Source organism: Bos grunniens, chromosome X (genome assembly GCF_055505025.1).
Source record: "Bos grunniens cultivar Pamir isolate PY7600 chromosome X, Bosgru_T2T1.0, whole genome shotgun sequence".
Lineage (NCBI taxonomy): Eukaryota > Metazoa > Chordata > Mammalia > Artiodactyla > Bovidae > Bos > Bos grunniens.
In genome coordinates, this window is record NC_141194.1 from 128,861,796 (window position 1) to 128,883,937 (window position 22,142).

The window sequence follows — 22,142 nt, forward strand, 5'->3', positions numbered from 1 at the left end:
AATTCAGTGGTTTTTAGTATATTCACAGAGTTGCACAACTGTTACCACCATTTGAGAATATGTTCATTATCTGAAAAAGGAACTCCATGCTGCTTAGTCATAGACCCTTATCCCTCCCACTTGCCCCCCGCCCCAACTCTAGGTAAGCACTAATCTACTTTCTGTTTCTATGAATTTGCCTGTTCTTGAAATTTTGTATAGATGGAATCTTACTACATGTGATCCTTTGTGACTGGCTTCTCTCATTCAGCATAATACTTTCAAGATTCATTCATGTTGAAGTATGTATAATACTTCAGTTTTTTTATTGCCAAATAGTATTTCATTGTATGAATAGATCACAATGTACTGTTGATGGAAGTTTGGGTTGTTCCCACTTTCTGGCATTATAAATAATGCTGCTATGAACAAGATTTTGTGTGGATATGTTTTTGTTGCTCTTGGAAATAAAACTAGGAGTGGAATTTCTGGGGCTTATGGTTAAGTCTTTGCTGTTTTGAGAACTGCCAGATTGTTTGTCAAAGTGACTATACTGTTTTACATTATCACCAGTGGTATGTGAATGTTTCGATTTCTCCACATCCTTTCCAGTATTTACCTTTTTTATTATATCCTAGTGGATGTGATGTGGTATCTCCTTGTGGTTTGGATTTGCCTTTTCCTGATAACTAATGATGTTGAGCATCTTTTCATGTGCTTATTGGCCATTTGTAGATATTCTTTGTGGAAAAATGTCTATGCAGATCCTTTGACCACTTTAAATTGTTATTTTCTTTTCACTGCTGGGTTGTATTTATATATTCTAGATACAAAACTCCTATCAGATATGACTTGCACATGTATTCTCCCATGCTTGACTTACCTTTTCACTTTACACTATTGTTGCGGCACAAAAGTTGTTCATTTTGGTAGTGTCCAATTTATTTTTTTTCTTCTTTTCACTTGTGCTTTTCGTGTCATATATAAGGAATGATTGCCTAATCTCAGATCAGAAAGATTTACACTTCTTCTAGGAGTTTTATAGTGTTAGTTCTTACATTTAGGTCTTTCAATCCATTTTCATTTTGGCACATAGTGTGAGATAGGGATCCAAATTCATTCTTCTGCACATGGATATCTGGTTACGCTACCACGTGTTGAAAAGGCGATTCTTTCTCTATTAGATGATCTTTATACTGTCATCAAAGTCAGTTTATTACAAATGTGAAAGTTTATTTCTAGACTTTCAATTTTATTCTATGAATATATACTTTTGCCAGTTCCTCACTGTCTTGATTTCTATATGTGCAGTAAGTTTTTAAACATGGAAATGTGAGGCCTCCAACTTTGTTCTCCTTTTTCAAGATTCTTTTGGCTATTGTGGGTATTTTGAATTTCCTTATGAATTTTAGGATCTGCTTGTCAGTTTTTAGATTTGTAGAAAAATCTGGGGGAGTTGATACCTTATCAATATTAAGTCTCCCAGTCCATGAATGGGGTGACTTTTTGCTTATCTAGGTCTTTAATTTTTTTCAACAGTGTATTACAGTATTCAGAATATAGGTTTTGCATGTCTCTTATTAAATGTATGTCTACATTTTTTATTGTTTTTGATATTGTTGTAAATGGAATTGTTTCCCTAATTTTCTGATTGCTCATCCCAAGTGTATAGAAATACAATTGACTTTTGTATGTTGATCTAGTATTCTGCTACCTTGCTGAACTCATTTATTACTTCTAATATTTTTTAGTGATTTCCTCAGAATTTTATACATGCAGAATTGTGTTGTGTGCAAATAAAGATAATTTCACTGCTTCCTTTCCGGTCTGGACACTTTTTATTTCTTTCCTGGCTTGACTACACTGGCTATAACTTCTACAATGTTGAATAGAAGAGGCAAGATCTGACATCCTTCTTGTTCCTGACCTTGTGGGGAAAGCTTTTATACATTCACCCTTAAATATGATGTTAGCACTGGGTTTTTTGTGGATGCCCTTTATCATTTTGAGGAAATTCCATTCTATTCTTAAATTGTTAAGTGCTTTTATCATGAAAAAATGTTGAATTTTGTCAAATCCTTTTTCTGCATTTATTGAAATAAGTATGTGGGATTTGTCTTTATTCTGATAATATGGTGTATTGTATTGTTTACTTTTTGTATGTTAAACCAACCTTGCATTCCTAGGATAAATCTCACTTGGTCATGGTATATGGTCCGTTTTACATGTTGCTGGATTTGCTTTGCTTATATTTTGTAAAGTTTTGTGCTTATACTTATCATGGATATTGGTCTGTAGTTTATTTCCCTTTGTGTTATATTTACATAGTAGTATCATGGCCTCATATAATAAGTTAGTAGTGTCTCCACTTCTGCTTTTTGGAAGAGTTATGAAGGATTGTTGTTAATTCTTCTTTCAACATTTGATAGAAAAAGCCATCTGGGCCTGGGCTTTGTCACTTCAGACTTTCTATTTCTTCTTAAGTCAGTTTTGGTAGTTTGTGTATTTCTATGAATATATCCATTTCATCTAGGGTATCTAATGGTGTTGGTATACAGCTGTTCACAATATTTCCTTATAATTTTTTCCCATAAGGTTAGTTGTAATGTTCCTTTTTCATTCCTGATTTTAGTAATTTTTTTTTCTCTTTCTTTTCCTTATTCACTTGAGCTAAATGTTGGTCAATTTTCTGATATTTCAAAGAACCAATTTTTGGTTTTGTTGATTTCATCTATTGGTTTTTCTGTTGTCTGTTACATTGATTTTGGTTAATTTCCCAAATGACTTTCTTCTTTGATCTAATTTATTTATTTATTTATGTACACAACATAAACCTAAATAAACTATATTGAAAAAGAAATCACAAAGTAAATTAGAAAATATTTTGAGATAAATGAAAATGAAGATACAACATACTAAAACTTAATGGCTTCAGGGAAAGTAGTACCATGCCATGACCTGCCCTTCAAACTGCCCTTCAACCTTCCTTTCAAACTTCCATTCTCTTCCATTCAAACTTCTCTTCTCTTCCCTTGCCTATCCTTTCCTACCATTTCCTATCCTTCCCTTCCCTCCCCTTCCCTATCCTTCCCTCCTCTTCCCTCCCCTTCCCTATCCTTCCCTCCCCTTCCCTATTCTTCCCTTCCATATACTTCCCTTCCCTATCCTTCCCATCCTTTCCCTATCCTTCTCTAAATTTCCCTATCTTTCCCTATCCTTCCCTCCCCTTGCCTCCCCATCCTTATCTTTCACTATTCTGCCATCCCCTTCCCTTCCCTCCACTTACCTATCCTTCCTGGCCATTCCCAGTCCTTCCATAAGTTTCCCTATCTCTCCTCATTTCCCTGGCTTTCCTTATCCTCCCCTTTCCTCCTCTCTCATTCCCTTCCCTTCCCTATCCTTCCCTATCTTTTCCTATCTTTCCCTTCCATTCTCTATCCTTCCCTCCCCTTCCCTAAATTTCCCTATCTTTCCTTATTTACGTATGTTTCCTTATCCTTCCCTTCCCTTCCCTTTCCTTCCCTGCTTCTGCTGCTAAGACGCTTCAGTCATGTCCGACTCTGTGTGACCCCATAGACAGCAGCCCACCATGCTCCCCCATCCCTGGGATTCTCCAGGCAAGAACACTGGAGTGGGTTGCCATTTCCTTCTCCAATGCATGAAAGTGAAGTCGCTCAGTCGTGTCCGACTCAGCCTTCCCTAAATTTCCCTATCTTTCCTTATTTCCATATCTTTCCTTATCCTTCCCTTCCCTCCCCTATCTTTCCCTATCCTTCCCTTCTCTATCCTTCCCTTCCCTATCCTTCCCTATCCTTCCTTCCCCTTTTCTGTCCTTCCTTCCTCTTCCCTGTCCTTCCTTCCCCATCCCTATCCTTCCCTTCCCTATCTTTCCCTTTCCTATCCTTCCTTTTCCCTTTCCCTTTCCCTTCAGAAGAGACTTCCTATAGGTCTGTTTTTAACCCTAAAATCAAATGGTAATTGTGAATCACATGCCCTCTTCTAAAGGACATGGAGGAAGGATCTTTGATTGAACTTTCCACTTTGTGGCTTATCTGAACTTGCAGCTTTCAATCCTTCTGCCACGCCTCCCAGGCTGAAGCAACTGATGTAAACCAGCACAGAAGTGAGGGGATTTTGAGTACTTGAATGTAGTGGTTTGTTATCCTGTTGCTGAAGCCATAAGAGCCCAGAAAGTAAGAAACCTCTATTTGACCAGTATTCTCAATCTCCTCAGTGACAAAATCAGATCAGCTGTAGAAAATGGCTATCAATACACCTGAAAAGAAGTAGACAGCCTAAATGCATAGAACACAATGGCTGACTCTGAGTGACTGGATGAAGTCAAACGTGATGCCTAAATTGTCTGTTGCTATCATTTATGCCATTTTTAAAAGCTGACTGTACCTCAAAAAAGTAAGTTCTGGAACTAATTTCCTATTTTAAATGGTGTTCAATATTGCCTTTTGTCAGTGAAAATTTCTCACTTGTAGATTTATAAGGTAATGCAAATAAACATCAAAGAAATAAAAATATTATGATCAACCAAGATGTGGGTTTCAAGACAAAAAGAAAAAATCCGATCTCTTTTCATTATTCTAAATCCTCATGATACTTATGCCATGCACATATGTATAAGTTTATAAAGCTATGCAATAATAAAAATCACAGACATTCACAGTAGGTAAGCTTAAGTTTGAAACACAGGAGAACCATTTCTTATGAGATTTTTTTTTTTTTACTTCTTACATAAATGCTCTTAAAATCAACCACAAAATATCCTGTCTCTAAGTACTAAAATTGGGTACACACTGGCTACAGTAATATAAAGATGGCCAAAGACCAGGTTCTCAGACCTGGACTGTATATCTAATTCTCTTTCAGTAAATCAAGCTAGTAAAGGCAGTGAATCTCATGCTGAGAAAAGACAGAAGCCCAAGCTCAGTAGGGCCTGATTCTAGTGAGAGCTGAGACATTGGATGCCTTTAAGAGAATCCTTTTGTTCAGCTTAAAATGAATCATCCACAGATGTGCCCATTTCATATTACATTCATTAATATCTCTGTTTTAAAATGTTCTGTATTGATACAAATGTGTTAAAGCTGATGTTTCTAGCGTAACCAAAATTTATGTAATCTAAAATAACTTCCATCTGCTAATGCTCATTATGCAATATGAAGATGGCTCTTAAGAGCTTACTGTCTGTATCTATAGGGCACTATGCAGATACGGCCACATGTGTCTCACATTTAACCGTAAAATGGATACCAACGTCCATTCAGCACAGAGTAATGTGAAATACAACATTTAATTCCCAAATGCTAATTTTGCTAAGAAAAAATATAAAACCTTTCTGGTTGGGGAAGAATTTATAGAATCAGGCTTCAAGGCTATTATAATTGAAGTTGTATCTTTACTTCAATTAAAGTTCCCATCAACAGTGATGGTCAGGAACTAGGTTCATGGCAGTGGGCTCTCCTGTGAAGAAAGGCAACTTCTGTCCCCAGCTCCCAGGAACTGGGATCATGGTTTCTAAGTCTCACACACACACACACGCAACACACAGTTGGTCCTAAAATCTAGTGTTTGGCTGTAGACAGAAATAGAGCAGGAACACCACAGCTTTGAAAGGATTGTAGCTCCAAGGTTAAAAGCTCATCTGCATTGGACAACTGCTTTAGATTTGTTCATTTATTGAATTGAAGGTGGGAGAAGAGGTCGACAGAGGATGAGATGGTTGGATGGCATCACCGATGTGATGGACATGAGTTTGAGTAGGCTCCAGGAGTTGGTGATGGACAGGGAAGCCTGGTGTGCTGCAGTCCATGGGGTTGCAAGGAGTCTGATATGACTGAGTGACTGGACTGAACTGCTCATTTTTTTCATGGCCCTCTACAGTTTCATCCTACTCAGCCTTTCCCATCTAATCCCTTGCTTCTTCTCGCTCAGTACAGCCAAAGTGTTTCCTGAATATTTTCCATTTTTCCATGCCTCTGTGCGTCCCTATGTACCATTCTTTTTCCATCTGAAATATTTATATCTGTCCTTCCACTTCCTCCTTCCCCTTAATCTGCACTTATCCATACCTACCCATGCTTTCCAGCCTCCTTTTCAGTGCTTCTTCCCTCATAAAATCTCCATGATTTTAAAACATTCATACCCAACCCAGAAGTGCTCGATTCCTCCTCTAAACTTTCTCTGTACCTGACCGAGACAATATAACACAGTAGATAAGAACGTAGCCACATACAAGTGTTTTGGACAACCACGCTTCTCTGAGTCTCAGTCCCTAAATTTGTAAAATGGAGATATCACTACTTCATAGGACTCTTATGAGGGTTAAATGAAATTATGCACACTGAGAACCCACATGGTAGATGCTCTGTCAGTTGTAACTGGCCTTAAGTACAGGGACCATGTCTTGTTCAACTTTGTACCCTCCGCACTTAGCATTGTTCCTGGCCCAGAGTGGGTACTATGTGACTGTTTCTGGAGTCAATAGGCACCCCTTTAATAGAGGGAGGACATGCTTTCTAGACATCTGGGAGTTAATCTACTGGGTCTGTCACTTGCCTTCCTCTAGCTTCCTTGTTAGCCTACAAAAGGGAGCTGCTCACTGCAGACTGTAGTAGCTTTCTCTCTGCTTAAGTTGGCCATCAGGTTGAACAATACAAATTGGGCATTCGGTGCTTCATTCTAGCCTTCTGGTTATTCTCTGAGGATTTGTTCTCCTATGTCGGACCTGGAGCTTATCCTTTGTTAAGGATTGAATTCATTCAGAATTTTGCATTGTTAGGTTTTTAAAGCAATTTCAGCTGGTTTGGTAGTTTGTTTATTGTTGGCCAGTGTGACTTCCTTTTCTCTCAAAATCCCTTTGAAAAGTTCTGTAAAGTTTTTGGTACATTCAGAAGAACATGAAAGGTTTTATGTGTAAATAAATGAGAAATGCTTTGGTTTCTCTTAAAGTGCTTCTCTGGTAAAGTCAAGAGGAAAACATGTGTTGTAAATGGGCCCCAGTTTTTATTTGTTGGATTTTGGCCTCTCTGCAATCCCTTTTTGACAGATATGTGGAGCATGTTGAATTCCAAGTTGACTTTCAATTAAACTACATTTCTATATCTTCTTTTAAAAAGTATTCTTAGGGATACAGGGGAAAATCTTTAGTGCCAGAGACACTGGTCAATAGCTTGACCACATTTTCAGGAGATAAAGGCAAGGATAAATCCAAATGAGGAACAGGAAACTCAAATGGAAGAAAAGTAAGTAACTAAAAGAGCTCTGCTATGGACCATTGGTTTGACTGCAAAGGAGAATGTGAGTTTTGTCCATCACAGGCAAAATGTGCAACTCTTAATTGTGTTTTAAGAATTGGAGGATGCTACTCCGATGGGATGTGGCCATAATTTTTAAGCGATCAGAGTCTTTAGTCTGTTGTTTCTCTTCTTAGAGCCAAGGTAAGGGTCTCGTGGCAAGGCAGATTGGACATGCAGTTCTGTGCCACCGTTACGCACTTAGGTGCACTCTAGGAAGGGGAAGAGACTGGGTCCACCCAGGAAACTTGGCATTCAATCCACGGTATGGTACACAGTATACACTCCAAAGTACTTGAACAAAGGGAAGGAACTAGCCTGATAAGAATGTGTTCCTTGCAGCTTCCTGCTGGCATCAGTGCAGGAGAAATAAGGGAAATACTGACCTTTTCTCTGCCCTTGTGACTCTTGAGCCAATTCCTGCTTGGGTGTCACTGAATTTCAGAAAAAGGTGGAAGGAAAGGGGAAGATTCCCTTTTTAATTTTATCCTATCTTTCCTGTCTCTGCTTGGAAGCTACTGACATATGGACAGACTCAAAGGTTTTTGGTTTTGTTCATTACTTATCACTTTTGTGGTCTAGAAGTCAAGCTTGAGCTAGGTCACAGGGCACAGTGGTGGTGGTTGGTGGTGAGAGGTAAGGTGGAGCTGAGGGAATAAGGCCCTCTCTGTAGGAAGAAAAGGCCCAAGGTCATGTTTTGACCTTGTGTCTGCTCACCTTCTGCAGCATAAACCAATTGGTGAGTATTTTATTTGCATAGGATACCTGAAGCTATACAGGTATGTTATATTCACTTTGATACCTCATGTGGTGTCCGTAGGTTTCACGGGCTTAGCTGCAGTACAGCTAAAGATTTTGGAAGAATGGAAGACAAGTAGCAATGTCAGCGCATGTCTGACTTCCATACCACCACGTGGGTAGAGTGTGTGTGTGTGTGTGTGTGTGTGTGTTAATTAAAAATTGAATTCAGAATATTGTAAAGCAATTATCTTTCAATTAAAAATAAATGTAAAAAAAACGAATTCAGTTCTCAGTTAGGAAGCCAAAAAAAAAAAGTTGAAAAGCCACAGTAACTCCTAGTGCCCCATGTTATGAACAGAAGTGCCTTCATTCAGGTCAGGCCCCCCGTGTCCTCTCCAGAGGAGGGCCACCCTGTTGGCGTCTGGACGTGGATGATGGTTCTTAAACTACACATAGGAATCCCTCACTGCCGCCGTCAACACCTGCACTCTAGACAGATGACTCACTCATTGTGCCAGCAGACGCATCACTGAAACAGATCGTAATCTGCAACACAATCCATTGGGCCAGGAATACACATTGGGGAGTGGGTATCGTCATGGAGCCTGGCAAGCTCTACATGGAAAAATGATTCAAAGGAAGCATTCTGGCCAGTCCAGTTCTGAGGCTAATGGCTTTATTTGGGAAAATTAGTCATTCTTCCACTTTTGACCAACAAATATTTATTGAGATCCCACTAAATATCGAGTCTTCTACGAGGAACTTGACATAAATGCTCTCATGTAATATGCACAGCAGCTAGTGGGGGAGGTAATTAGGCTCCCTTTAGAGATGACAAATGGAGAAGGCAATGGCACCCCACTCCAGTACTCTTGCCTGGAAAATCCCATGGACGGAGGAGCCTGGTGGGCTGTAGTCCATGGGGTCGCTAAGAGTTGGACACGACTGAGTGACTTCACTTTGACTTTTCACTTTCATGCATTGGAGAAGGAAATGGCAACCCACTCCAGTGTTCTTGCCTGGAGAATCCCAGGGACGGGGGAGCCTGGTGGACTGCCGTCTATGGGGTCGCACAGAGTCGGACACGACTGAACTGACTTAGCAGCAGCAGCAGCAGCAGAGATGACAAAACCGAGGTAAAAGAAGTCAAGTGACTTGCTCAAAGTCTTACTGCTGGCGATAGGTGGAGTTTAGATCTGCTCTCAGGTCTGTCTTTTCCTCAAAATCTCCCTTTGCTGCCTGTGGCATGCCAGGAATGCTTTCTCCTTATTTCACGTTATTTCATAGCTCAGTTCTCCCCAAGAGCATAAATCTGTTAAGGGCTCCATCGTTACCAAGGTCCCTTGAGGATGGGCCACTTGATGATTTTTAGTGGCCACCTTCAAAGTTTTCCAAGTTCCTTTCTGGCTAACTGTATGCAGGTAGTCGATGGCATGGGAAAATGCCCTCATCTGCATTAACCTGGGAAGGTGCAAGGGCTGAAGACAAGGTGCTCAGAGAGAATTGAATTCAGCCAGTTATTTCAGCTCAATTCACGCATTTTTATGGCATACCTCCTCTGCGCCTCACACATTATTAGACATGATGAGGATGAAGAAGCCACATGTGATAGTATGTGCTCTCCAGGAGGAAGGAAGGTATAGAACCAAAGAGTTTGTACTTAATCCTAGGAACAGCGGGGAGGCACTGGTGATTCTTGAGCAGAGATGTGACAACTGCTCCCAAGGTATTTTCATTCACTCCTGCAAGGCTTCCTTGGGGGTCAGGAACGGAAAGAGCACAGGGTGGTGGGCATTGGGAAAGCCTGACTGCATGCTCCTGGGGTATTAAAGACGTGACAGTTTCTGCATCTTTGCCTAGCACCTCCCATACATGTGAAATCCCACAGTTGAGTGGAAAGGATATAAACCATCTGCAGTAACATATTTGTTTAAAAAGGAGACACCAGCATGAAGACTTAGCAACTTTGAACCAGCTGAAAGAAGAGCAGCTGCCTGATATTTTTGTAGTGCTTATATTGATTGTTCATCTTCCATTCTTCTTGTGGTTTGTGTTACTAGCATATTTGTATTGGTTCTGCCAAAAGAGTCCTTGAGAGAAGAAAAATTCATAAATTATTTTGGAGAGTTTAAATCTACATAAGAATTAAAGTCCCCTGGAGCTTTGGGCCACTGGCGTGCACAGTTGAAGTACATAAGATTATGTGTGCTGTGTGCTAAGTCACTTCAGTCATGTCTGACTCTGTGTGACACGATGGACTGTAGCCCGCCAGGCTCCTCTGTCCATGGGATTCTCCAGGCAAGAATGCTGGAGTGGGTTGCCATGCCCTCCTCCAGGGGATCTTCCTGACCCAGGGATCAAAGCCATGTCTCTTAGGTCTCCTGGATTGGCAGGCAGGTTCTTTACCACTTGCACCACCTTGGAAGATTCAGTTCAGTTCAGTCGCTGAGTCGTGTCCAACTCTTTGCAACCCCATGGACTGTAGCATGCCAGGCTTCCCTTTCTTCACCAAGTCCTGGAGCTTACTCAAACTCAGGTCCATCGAGTCGGTGATGCCATCCAGCCATCCCATACTCTGTTGTCCCCTTCATGAGTGTCCTTTTATATCTTGAGGGCCTGGGGGAGGGGCCAGGAATCTCCAATCCCTATTTGCCTTTTTCTGGAATGTTTGCATTTTGGAGGTACCCGCTCTGTGCCAGACGCCATGCTAAGTTCTCACACAACCTTACAGCAACACTGTTTTTACAGGTGAGGAAACTATGGTCCAGAGAAGTTATATAACTTGCCTGAAGTCAGAGTTTAGTATATAGTTGGTCCGTTATTGACATCTCTGTTTCCAGCTCCCAGTCTAGGACTCTTACCACTATACTATATTACCTTCCTCCCCGATCTATTTGGCATTCCTAGAGTTTACACGGAGAAGGCAATGGCACCCCACTCCAGTACTCTTGCCTGGAAAATCCCATGGATGGAGGAGCCTGGTGGGCTGCAGTCCATGGGGTCGCTAAGAGTCGGACACGACTGAGCGACTTCACTTTCACTTTTCACTTTCATGCATTGCAAAAGGAAATGGCAACCCACTCCAGTGTTCTTGCCTGGAGAATCCCAGGGACGAGGGAGCCTCGTGGGCTGCCGTCTGTGGGGTCACACAGAGTCAGACATAACTGAAGCGACTTAGCAGCAGCAGAGTTTACACAGTATGCATCACAGGAAAAGGATGGCAGTCTCTGATTTGTTCATGAGCACTCATTGTCACTTAAAACCCAGGGTTCTGCAGAAATAGGGCTTGAGACTGTTGTGTTGTGATGGGGGAGAGGGACATGTTGAGAGAATTGGGTACTGATGGAGCAGTGCTAGCCTAGGAAAGTTGCCCTGATCTGCTACAAGACAGCGTGAAGTCAGCAAATCTCTTGAGAAGACAAGGAAGGACCGTGATGCAAAGGACATTAAAATGGGAAGAGATACGCTTGTCTTCTCAATTTTGTCCCAGGTAGACGAGTTAACAACGTGGGGCTATCTGATTTCTTCCTATTCCTTCTGCGGATCCAGGATCCATCTCCCCCAGGGAGCTTGTGGACTGGTAACAGAGATCAAGGTTGATAAATGGTCTCAAGGCCAACTAACAGTGGCAGGTCACTCGAGGGTGGGTCAAAATCTCAGACTTGATTCTGGGATCCCTTTAAGCTCCTGAACTCCTCTATTAGGTTATGAATTCATAATTTGGCATTGTCCCGACCTTTCAGCACACTCCTCCCAAGTACTTCTAGAAGAAGTGTTGGCATGGGAAATGAAGTCTGGTGAAGAGTTGGCCAGAACCCCACCCCTACATTTTTGAGGGCCATGACACAGGACACCCCATTGTTAGAAATGGTCATGGTACACACGTAGGAAATGGGACATAGAGCCCGACCTGGCTAAATCACACACTTACAGGTGCCTGGGCCCAGAGTCCGGGCTTTGGAGGAATAAAATTTAGGGAAGCCTTGTCAGCAAATGAAGGGTTAAGTAGACTGAACTGCCTGCAAAGGAAAAAGGAAGTATTTGAACTTGGTTATTTCAAAAATGCTTGATGTGCTAGCCTATTGCTTTTTACCATCACAAAGCTATGAGGAGTGACAACTTGATTTATATCTGAAATCTAGTATCTGGCATTTCAAAACAGTCACAAGAACTGTATGCAAGAAAACATTTCCTATCTTCAGTTACCTGTAACCGCCTCTTTCTCATTTGAGCGGATTTTGTGAATCAGATTATTTCTAATATATGTAACATTAAGCACCACTGATTGCACGTTCAAACTCAGTCTATCTAGACACAAATCAATTGGACCGACTTTCTAAAAAAGAAAGTTGAATTGTCTTGTTTCCATAGCATTAGATAGCCAGCCTGCCTCTTTCATCCTCCAAGTGTTTTGGATTCTTGTAGCTCAGCTTCATTTATTGGTCCCTAAACAAAAATTTAAATATACCCAAACTCAGCCTATTCAGGGAACAGAAACATATTTCAGTTGTCTTTTTTTCTTTGTTCCTGACCATTTCCCTCTCTTTGGTCCACAAATTAGGACTTATGTATTATTTCAGTCAATTCCCTCGATAAACCTGTGAAGGTAGTGGTATTATGTTCACTTTTCAGATTAGCAATCAAGAGCTCAGATTTTTAAAAATGTGGTCACATAGCTAGTAAGTGAGGGGCCTGAGAGAATGGGTTAGGAACCTGGGACCCTCAGTCTCTGACACTGCCCTTCTAGATCCTAACATTCCCGGGACAGCTCCATGATGGTGATCCTCATTTCAGACTAATCCAGTGGAAGCAGACTAGCATCTCTCCAGAACGGACCTGGCCGTGCAAATTCCATCTGAGTTCTACTTTAGCACATTACCTATATTGCAGATGGAGACTAAGGCACAGACATCAAGTCATTTATTCTTTGTTTTTAAATTTATTTATTTATTTTAATTGGAGGCTAATTACAATATCGGTAGGCGTACATGTGTCCCCTCCATCCTGAACCTCCCTCCCACCTCCTCATTTATTCTTGATCTTGGAGAAACTCAAGACTAGAACCTCATACCTCTAAGGGAAACTGAGCCAGGCGGCCTCCTTATTTTAATGCTGCTTGGGAAGGTTTTCGTGACTCCTTCACCTTTTTGATTTTACACGAATATTCCAAGACGCCCAGAAGTTTTCCAGGGCCTAATTTCATTCTTTTGAGTTCTCTTAAAGTTAAAACAGAAAGTCTATATGTGTGTGCCACGTGTATATTTTAGAACTTTGTGTTTTATGTACTATGGCTTTCAAGCCATATTATTATGGATTTATACAGGTTTTCATAATCACTCAAATGGTGCAATTCATGCTTTTGTCATCAAATATAAACTAAATTTCCTAATGGAGAATGCACTTGGTCTGGAACAATGCCAAAAAGAGTCCAAAGAAGCCACTGGAAGTTTGCTTCCCCAAATATGTGTTGATGAATTATCAGGTGTTCAATTAAAAATACAGAACTGATTTTTAATTCCTATTGAAATCGTTGCAAGTGCTCCAGGTTCTATCGCTTGTGCACTTTACATGCCTTCTCCATTATTAACATAAAGAAATTAATGTTTTACAAGCTTCAATACTTGATGCCATATGCGTCCTGAGGATATTTAAAGGGAGAAGAAATGTAAATAGAATGAAATTCTTAAGCAAGATTACTGATATGACAGGACTAAAGAGCTTGGGAGTCTGTGAAAAGTGCCTCTTTTCTTCCCTTTAATAAGTCCATTACTTGCACTTGGGCATATTTTAAGGTCCTTTTCATGCTGAATCTAGAGTTGAGCATGCTTTGCATTTCAAGCTTTGTCTATGAATCAGTAGAAGCCAAAGTTATTTCTGCTTTAAAATAACAGGAGCCAGGAACAGCTAATCTCTTTTCATTCTGAGTTCTTGACATTATTTTACTGGACAAAGTTTGTGTTGGCTACAAAACAGGCCATTCATAACATCTATGAGAAGGAATTTAGGTAAGAATGAAGAGAGATTGTAGGATGTATAAAGACTCCCTCTCCTGAGGCCATTAAGAAATTCCAAATTGGTGCTGTTTTGAATAGTGACATTGCATTAGCCTTGCTAATTTCAGTCATTCAGGCTGATAGTCTGTTTACCAATCTACTAGATGAAACCTTCCCCTAACTACAGCTTCTTACCCAAGGTGAGTTGGTATTTTTAGACAGGCATGGGGGCGCAGGGGGTGGGTAGGTAGTGAGAGAAGTTGGAAGGTGATCAAGGCTAGCACAGTAGAGCCTCTCAGCCAGAAACTCTTTGGAAAGTGGTGTATGTGTTTAATGCCTCAGTAAGACATGTCCTACATTGTTGAAGGAAGTTTACTTTCCTTTCCTTAAGGAGGAATGAGAATATGAGATTTTGTCACACCCCTGGCTCATTGCATCCAACCTCTTTGATTATCTCTGACTTTTGTCTGTAGTTCAATAATCAGGACTGGCAAAATAATCCATCCACGTGTGTTTGTTTTTAAGTGGGCATATATTTGCTCTTCAGTTCATAAAAATGTGCAAATAAACTGACAGATAATTAGTGGCAAAAACTCCAGGGGATAGGGAACTCCTTTTTAGGGGAGACTACATGTAAATGACATTCTCATAAATCTCTCTGGACTAACTGGCATCTCACATCATGCTGGAAAAATGTATGGAGGGAAATCTTTGGAGCTTCACAAGCAGAGAAAGTAGAAAGATTGCCGAGTGTTTGAAAGGGTTTAGGGTTTCATTGGAAGAGCAGCTGCACCCCACCATGCCTGTGCTCAGATACACGGAACACCAGTGAAGTGGTGCGCTGGAAATCATGCGGCACAGAGAAGCCCGCGTGAGGGCAGGGGGCCCTCCACGCCCACTCACATCCGGCCCTGAGTTACTGACCTAGGTTTCCTGTCAGTCAGTGACTGAGACCAAAGGACACGACAAGATCCTTCCCTGAGCTCCACGGGCCATCACACAGTAAAGATGAGAGCGAGAAAGAGGAGGGGTGGGGTGGGGGTGGGAAAACAGGAGAGATTTACTTAGGCTCTAGAGCAATGTCTCTCCAGAGAGAGGACTAATATTTCTGGTTTTCTCAAGTAACAAAAAATAACACCCGTAGCGGATTCATGTTGATGTATGGCAAAACCAATACAATATTGTCAAGTAATTAGCCTCCAATTAAAATAAATAAATGTATATTTAAAAAAAATAACACACTTGTAGAGCACGTTAAGGTTTAGAAATCACGTTTACATATCTTCTCATACTTCTCATCCTTCTCACTTAAGAAGCAGCACAACTTTGGTGCCCAGTAACCAAGGATTCTCTGCTTACAGGCAGAACTAGAAAGGTGCAAGGGTCAGGCTCCACCCCAGAACCCCCACTGCACTCAGCTCCTGCCTTTCTTGTGGCACTTCCCCCATTCTAACCTGGATACAGTGATTTTTGTTCCTGTCTCTCCTTCCTGACAGGATAGAGAGGTCCTTGAGGCCAGTGACTGAGTTTTCCTCATCTCCGTATCCCCCATGGCACCTGGCACAGTGTCTAGCAAACAACAGGCTCCCAGTTGATACTCATGGTCTGCGCCTCCCTAGATGGACTCCTTGAGGATGGGTGCCGTCAGTGAGAACTGCAGTGCCAGGCCTGCATGGTTCTCAGGACGTCAGTAAATGTTCCTAATGCTCAGCAAGTAATTAGTTAATTACACTGGACATAACACAAACCCTTCCATTCAGCCATGGCTGCCACTCGTCCACCTCAAGTGGTTATCGGTGATATCACATTTAAAATGACATCTTTTAGAACAACTCAGGTATTTGTAACAAATATAAGGACCCAGAATTTGATACATTTTCAGTCCTATTTTCTGCCAAAAGAGCACTATGGAAACCCAAGGGTGAGAAGAGGTTTTAGGGAAAGAGAAAAAAGTCACGAGGTAAACAAGGCAGGCTGAGAGGCTGGGGGGTGAAGAACGCTGCCTGAGTCTGTATCCAGGGCCCCATACTCTACACTCTGCCTGCCTGCCTGGGGCATGAGAAAGGTGAAGCCAAAAAAAGAAAAAAAATCAAATTGAAAAGGAGGCCTCCTAAACTCAGTCTTAGGCTTAATACTAAGGGGAAAAAAAGATTTGAGGATTACTTACCTTGTTGTTAGTCAAAAGGGGGCTTCGGATTTCTCCCCTGGGTGACCTAAGCTGTAATCTGTCTCTATAGTCCTCTGTTAATACGTCTTCCATTTGTGAGGAAATTACAGTGAGCGCAGAAGCTCGACTTACTTTCTGTAATCTCTTGGCAGAGAGATTAAAAAGACAACAAAAATTGCTGTCCAACTGGAATACTGCATGACATAGGGGGAATTGATTGGGACAAATCAATGGAAGAAAACAATCTCTATTTAAGGAGAATGCATCTTTAATCATGGTAATCCCTTTAGTAAATTACTTTCTCTGGTGACATGGCGTACCTAATTACAGTTTGCTCATTTTGATTCCCCCTTATAGTGTTCCTTGCTGCTAATGCGGTGGTGGATTTGCAGGCTGAGCAGTGAACTTATTAGTGGCATTAAAAACTCAGCCAGTTGGGTCTCAGGACCAAGATGTCACCACATTTAGAAGTGAATCAGAGATCACAGGACAATTATATTTTCATTTCACTTCCTCAGATCTAGTTTCCATCCCCTTAATGATCTGGATTCTCTGCTCTGAGAAGTATTCTCAATATCCTTCTAAAATTGTGAAAATAAAAATGGAATACAATAGTAAAATGGGTATAACCAAAGACAGCTTATGTACTAAGATTTGTTCAACAATCCAGTTTATACAGTTAAGCATAATATTAGGGGTTTTTGTTGGGGCTGGGGGCGGGGGGGGGGGGGGCTGTGCTGCACAGCATGTGGGATCGTAGTTCCCTAACTAGGGATCGAACCTATGCCCCTTGCATTGGAAGTGGGTCATTGTGACTCCCAGGTATTCTGTGGCTGTTGTGACCAGACAGATTTGTTATAACTCAGAAGTACCTCCTTTGTTTTAAATGAGTATCTGTCTGTTTTAAAAATAATTGTTGCAATAGGGTGATGATTTTTCCCCAAAGATGCTTTAATATCATCCTATGTTATTGATGGGCTTCCCAGGTGGCACTAGTGATAAAGAATCAGCCTGCTGATGCTGGAGATGTAAAAGATATGGGTTCAATCCCTGGGTCAGGAAGGTTCCCTGGAGGAGGGCATGGCAACCCACTCCAGCATTCTTTCCTGAAGAATCCTATGGACAGAAGAGCCTGGTGGGTTACAGTTCATACTGTTGCAAAGAGTCGGACACAACTGAAGTGACTTAACACGCATAAACATATTATTAATATCCTCTATGAGGAACCAGAGATCAAATTGCCAACATCCAATGGATCATCGAAAAAGCAAGAGAGTTCCAGAAAAACATCTATTTCTGCTTTATTAACTATGCCAAAGCCTTTGACTGTGTAGATCACAATAAACTGTGGGAAATTCTGAAAGAGATGGGAATACCAGACCACCTGACCTGCCTCTTGAGAAACCTATATGCAGGGCAGGAAGCAACAGTTAGAACTGGACATGGAACAACAAACCGGTTCCAAATAGGAAAAGGAGTATGTCAAGGCTGTATACTGTCACCCTGATTATTTAACTTATATGCAGAGTACAAAATGAGAAACGCTGGGCTGGAAGAAACACAAGCTGGAATCAAGATTGCTGGGAGAAATATCAATAACCTCAGATATGCAGATGACACCACCCTTATGGCAGAATGTGAAGAGGAACTGAAAAGCCTCTTGATGAAAGTGAAAGAGGAGAGTGAAAAAGTTGGCTTTAAGCTTAACATTCAGAAAACTAAGATCATGGCATCTGGTCCCATCACTTCATGGCAAATAGATGGGGAAACAGTGGAAACAGTGTCAGACTTTATTTTTTTGGGCTCCAAAATCACTGCAGATGGTGACTGCAGCCATGAAATTAAAAGACGCTTACTCCTTGCAAGGAAAGTTATGACCAACCTAGATAGCATATTCAAAAGCAGAGACATTACTTTGCCAACAAAGGTCCGTCTAGTCAAGGCTATGGTTTTTCCAGTGGTCATGTATGGATGTGAGAGTTGGACTGTGAAGAAAGCTTAGTGTCGAAGAATTGATGCTTTTGAACTGTGGTGTTGGAGAAGACTCTTGAGAGTCCCTTGGACTGCAAGGAGGTCCAACCAGTCCATCCTAAAGGAGATCAGTCCTGGGATTTCTTTGGAAGGAATGATGCTAAAGCTGAAACTCCAGTACTTTGGCCACCTCATGTGAAGAGTTGATTCATTGGAAAAGACCCTGATGCTGGGAGGGATTGGGAGCAGGAGGAAAAGGGGACGACAGAGGATGAGATGGCTGGATGGCATCACCGACTCGATGGACATGAGTTTGAGTGAACTCTGAGAGTTGGTGATGGACAGGGACGCCTGGCGTGCTGCGATTCATAGGGTCGCTAAGAGTCGGACACGACTGAGTGACTGAACTGAACTGAACTGAATGTCATCATTTTAAGAAAAAAATAATCTCCTTACTCTCAAAATTTTCTCCAACCCAGCTTTCCCAACTTCTGTCCTACTGTCTTGCAACTTATCTCCCACGCATAGCCTCCATCCCTACTTGTCAGTATTATTCTTGGAATATTTCTGAAAGAAAGACACCATGTTTTCAAAGGTGTATGTCAGAGGATGTTCACTACAGCCTTGTTCATGCTGGGGAGAAATTAAAAACAAACTAAATGCCTATTAGTGGGAAAATGCCTAATAGCACCGTTATATCTATTCATACTATGGAATTTCTCGCAGTGATTAAAGGAATGAGGCAGTTCTCCATGTATTAGCATTCAAAGATTTCCAAGACCTAGTAGCATATGCATAGAAAATACATTTACTGGTAATTACCTCTTTTGAGTTGTGGAAAGGGACATGTTGAAAAGGTGGCTGGCTTTTTTTTTTTTTAACTCCATATATTCAGGTATTGTTTCAATCTTTAGCTTCAAGAACATATTCATGTGTTGAGTACTTCAAAAATTAACAAAATAAAAAGAGTCTGTTAACTGTGTGGAGGATGGTTTACGTGAGAAGGAGACCAGGGGAGAGGTTAGAAGAATGTCATCTAAGCAGTAGTGGAATAAGCAGTGGCGCTGGGAAGGGGAAGAAGTCACAGAATATTAAGGAAGCAGAATTCATGGGATGTGAGAATTAATTACACCTGGAGGATGGAAAAGGAAAAGGAATCTAGGGTGACTTGTGGGTTTCTGGCTTGGGCAAATGGATAGCTCAGTTCAGTCCAGTCACTCAGTCGTGTCTGACTCTTTGCGACCCCATGGACTGCAGCACGCCAGGCCTCCCTGTCCATCACCAACACCCAGAGTTTACTCAAACTCATGTCCATTGAGTTGGTGATGCCATCCAACCATCTCATCCTCTGTCGTCCCCTTCTCCTCCCACCTTCAATCTTTCCCAGCATCAGGGTCTTTTCAAATGAGTCAGTTTTTCACATCAGGTGGCCAAAGTATTGGAGTTTCAGCTTCAGCATCAGTCCTTCTGTTGTAGCCACGTGTTCCCGGAAACAAACTCACTCAGAAGGACAATGCAGATAGTGGAGTGCAGTTTATTACACCGGCGGGCCCAAGGCAGAGTCTCCTCTTAGCCAAGGACCCTGACCAGCATTTGTGAAAATCTTTTATACCCCATGTGTACGTGTCTGAACCCACCACTCCAAATTCCTTGAGACACATAAACAAAGGAAGGGTAAATACAATCCCAATAACCCCATCAATTCACGTGTTATGTGCTCAAAAGTTAAACAATTAGCCAATAATCAATAAGCCCAAGGTTACACTCCGATAGGTACGGAAAAATTTACGGCCTGACCAGAGGGGGTCTTACCCTTCTGTCGTTTCCATAGTCACTAAACACAGAGTTCAGAGTCCATTGGAGAGGTGGCCGAGCATGATCAGCATGAACAGACCTAAGATGGAGTCCAGGCCCTATGAATTCCCTCTTCACTTTCAATGAATATTCAGGACTGATTTCCTTTAGATGGACTGGTTGGATCTCCTTGCAGTCCAAGGGACTCTCAAGAGTCTTCTCTAACACCACAGTTCAAAAGCATCAATTCTTCAGTGCTCAGCTTTCTTTATAATCCAACTCTTATATCCATACATGATTACTGGAAAAACCATAGCTTTGACTAGATGGACCTTTGTTGGCAAAGTAATGTCTCTGCTTTTTAATATGCTGTCTAGGTTGGTCATAACTTTTCTTCCAAGGAGCAAACGTCTTTTAATTTCATGGCCGAAATCACCATCTGCAGTGATTTGGGACCCCAAGAAAATACAGTCTGTCACTGTTTCCACTGTTTCCCCATCTATTTGCCGTGAAGTGATGGGACCAGATGCCATGATCTTCGTTTTCTGAGCTTTAAGCCAACTTTTTCACTCTCATCTTTCACTTTCATCAAGTCTCTTTAGTTCCTCTTCACTTTCTGCCATAAGGGTGGTGTCATCGGCATATCTGAGGTTATTGATATTTCTCCTGGCAATCTTGATTCCAGCTTGTGCTTCATCCAGTTTTCAAGTACTGGATGGCTAGTTGAAGCTAATCTGAACTGGGGCGAGGGTAGGGCAGCAGGGGCCCACTGGAAGAGAGCAGCTAAGGGAATAGAAACGCTGTGTTGTTTGTGGCTTATTGAGTCTGAGTTGCCTGAGGGACATCCAGGTCAGAACAGTTCACTTTCCAGACAATGTCTGAGCAAGAGATAGATTTGGGACTCTGGGGAAAGAGAAAACCAGGGCCACAGATGAGAACGTTCAAGAAGGCTTATCAAGTGAGAAGTGAGGAGAGTCAAAGAAGGAGAGAACACTCGTCTTTAAGAAAAACAGCCCCCAGAGCAGTCTGAGAATGATTAGAGGAGGGACCTGAGAGGAAGTGGTATCAGATAGTGAGGAGGACAGCTAGTTTTAAGACAGAGTAGCCAACAACAGTATTGGATGGTGCAGAGAGCTCAAGATGAGAAGATGAGAAACTCAAAAGAAACCATTGAGGGATTAACTGTAAACTAGTACAAGGGACCTTATGGGTAAAGCTCCATGACTGATAGCTGCTGCTGCTAAGTCGCTTCAGTCGTGTCCGACTCTGTGTGACCCCATAGACGGCAGCCCACCAGGCTCCCCCGTCCCTGGGATTCTCCAGGCAAGAACACTGGAGTGGGTTGCCATTTCCTTCTCCAATGCACGAAAGTGAAAAGTGAAAGTGAAGTCGCTCAGTCATGTCCGACTCTTAGCGACCCCATGGACTGCAGCCCACCAGGCTCCTCCATCCATGGGATTTTCCAGGCAAGAGTAATGGAGTGGGGTGCCATTGCCTTCTCCTCCATGACTGATAAAAATGGTCTAAAATTGAATTACAATGGTTGCACACCTTGCTAAATTTACTAAAAGTCATTGAACTGTATACCTGAAATTTACTTGAAGTAGGTGATGTGGTATGTACTCAATAAATTTCTTTAAAAAGTAAAAATGAGGGGTGGGGGAAGTATATATTGGAACTTAGTTTGAAGCAAGCTCTGATTCCAGGGAGAACTTTCCAGTCTAACCTCTTCTTCCTAATTGGTTAGAAAAAGTCCCATGAAATACAACAGGCAGGAAGCGTACATTGCTGATGCCACATCCTGATCCTTTCCCAATCTCTTGCAACATCAAAAACTCCTTTATGTGTGTGATTTGCTTTTCACCCAGCAATAAATACTACCACCCTATTCCCTGTCTTCCTTCAGATGATTGCAGTATAGTTGCTGTGTTCATTATTTGTATTAACTTCTAGCATATATTTCCATTTTATAGTGCCAGGCTATAAGGCCCCGGTTCTGATCTGTTTTGTTGTTGTTGATTGCATTTTAGTGTCTTTAAATGTGGCTTCATTATTGCCCCTGCAAGGCCTTTCAGTCTGAAATCTCATCATTCATTTTCTAACACCTCTCTTATGCTTATAGCCTGATGCCTCATTCTTCTCAGTCATTTCCCTTCTTAAATTGATTTGGCCAATGACATGTATTTGTGT

The 22,142-nt window shown here is 41.7% G+C and overlaps 1 protein-coding gene across 2 annotated transcripts in view; it reads left to right on the plus strand.

The window, feature by feature from the left end:
• GPC3 (glypican 3) overlaps window positions 1-22,142 on the plus strand; it is a 460,363-nt gene that overhangs the window by 423,020 nt on the left and 15,201 nt on the right. The gene's annotated exons all lie outside the window — the stretch shown is intronic.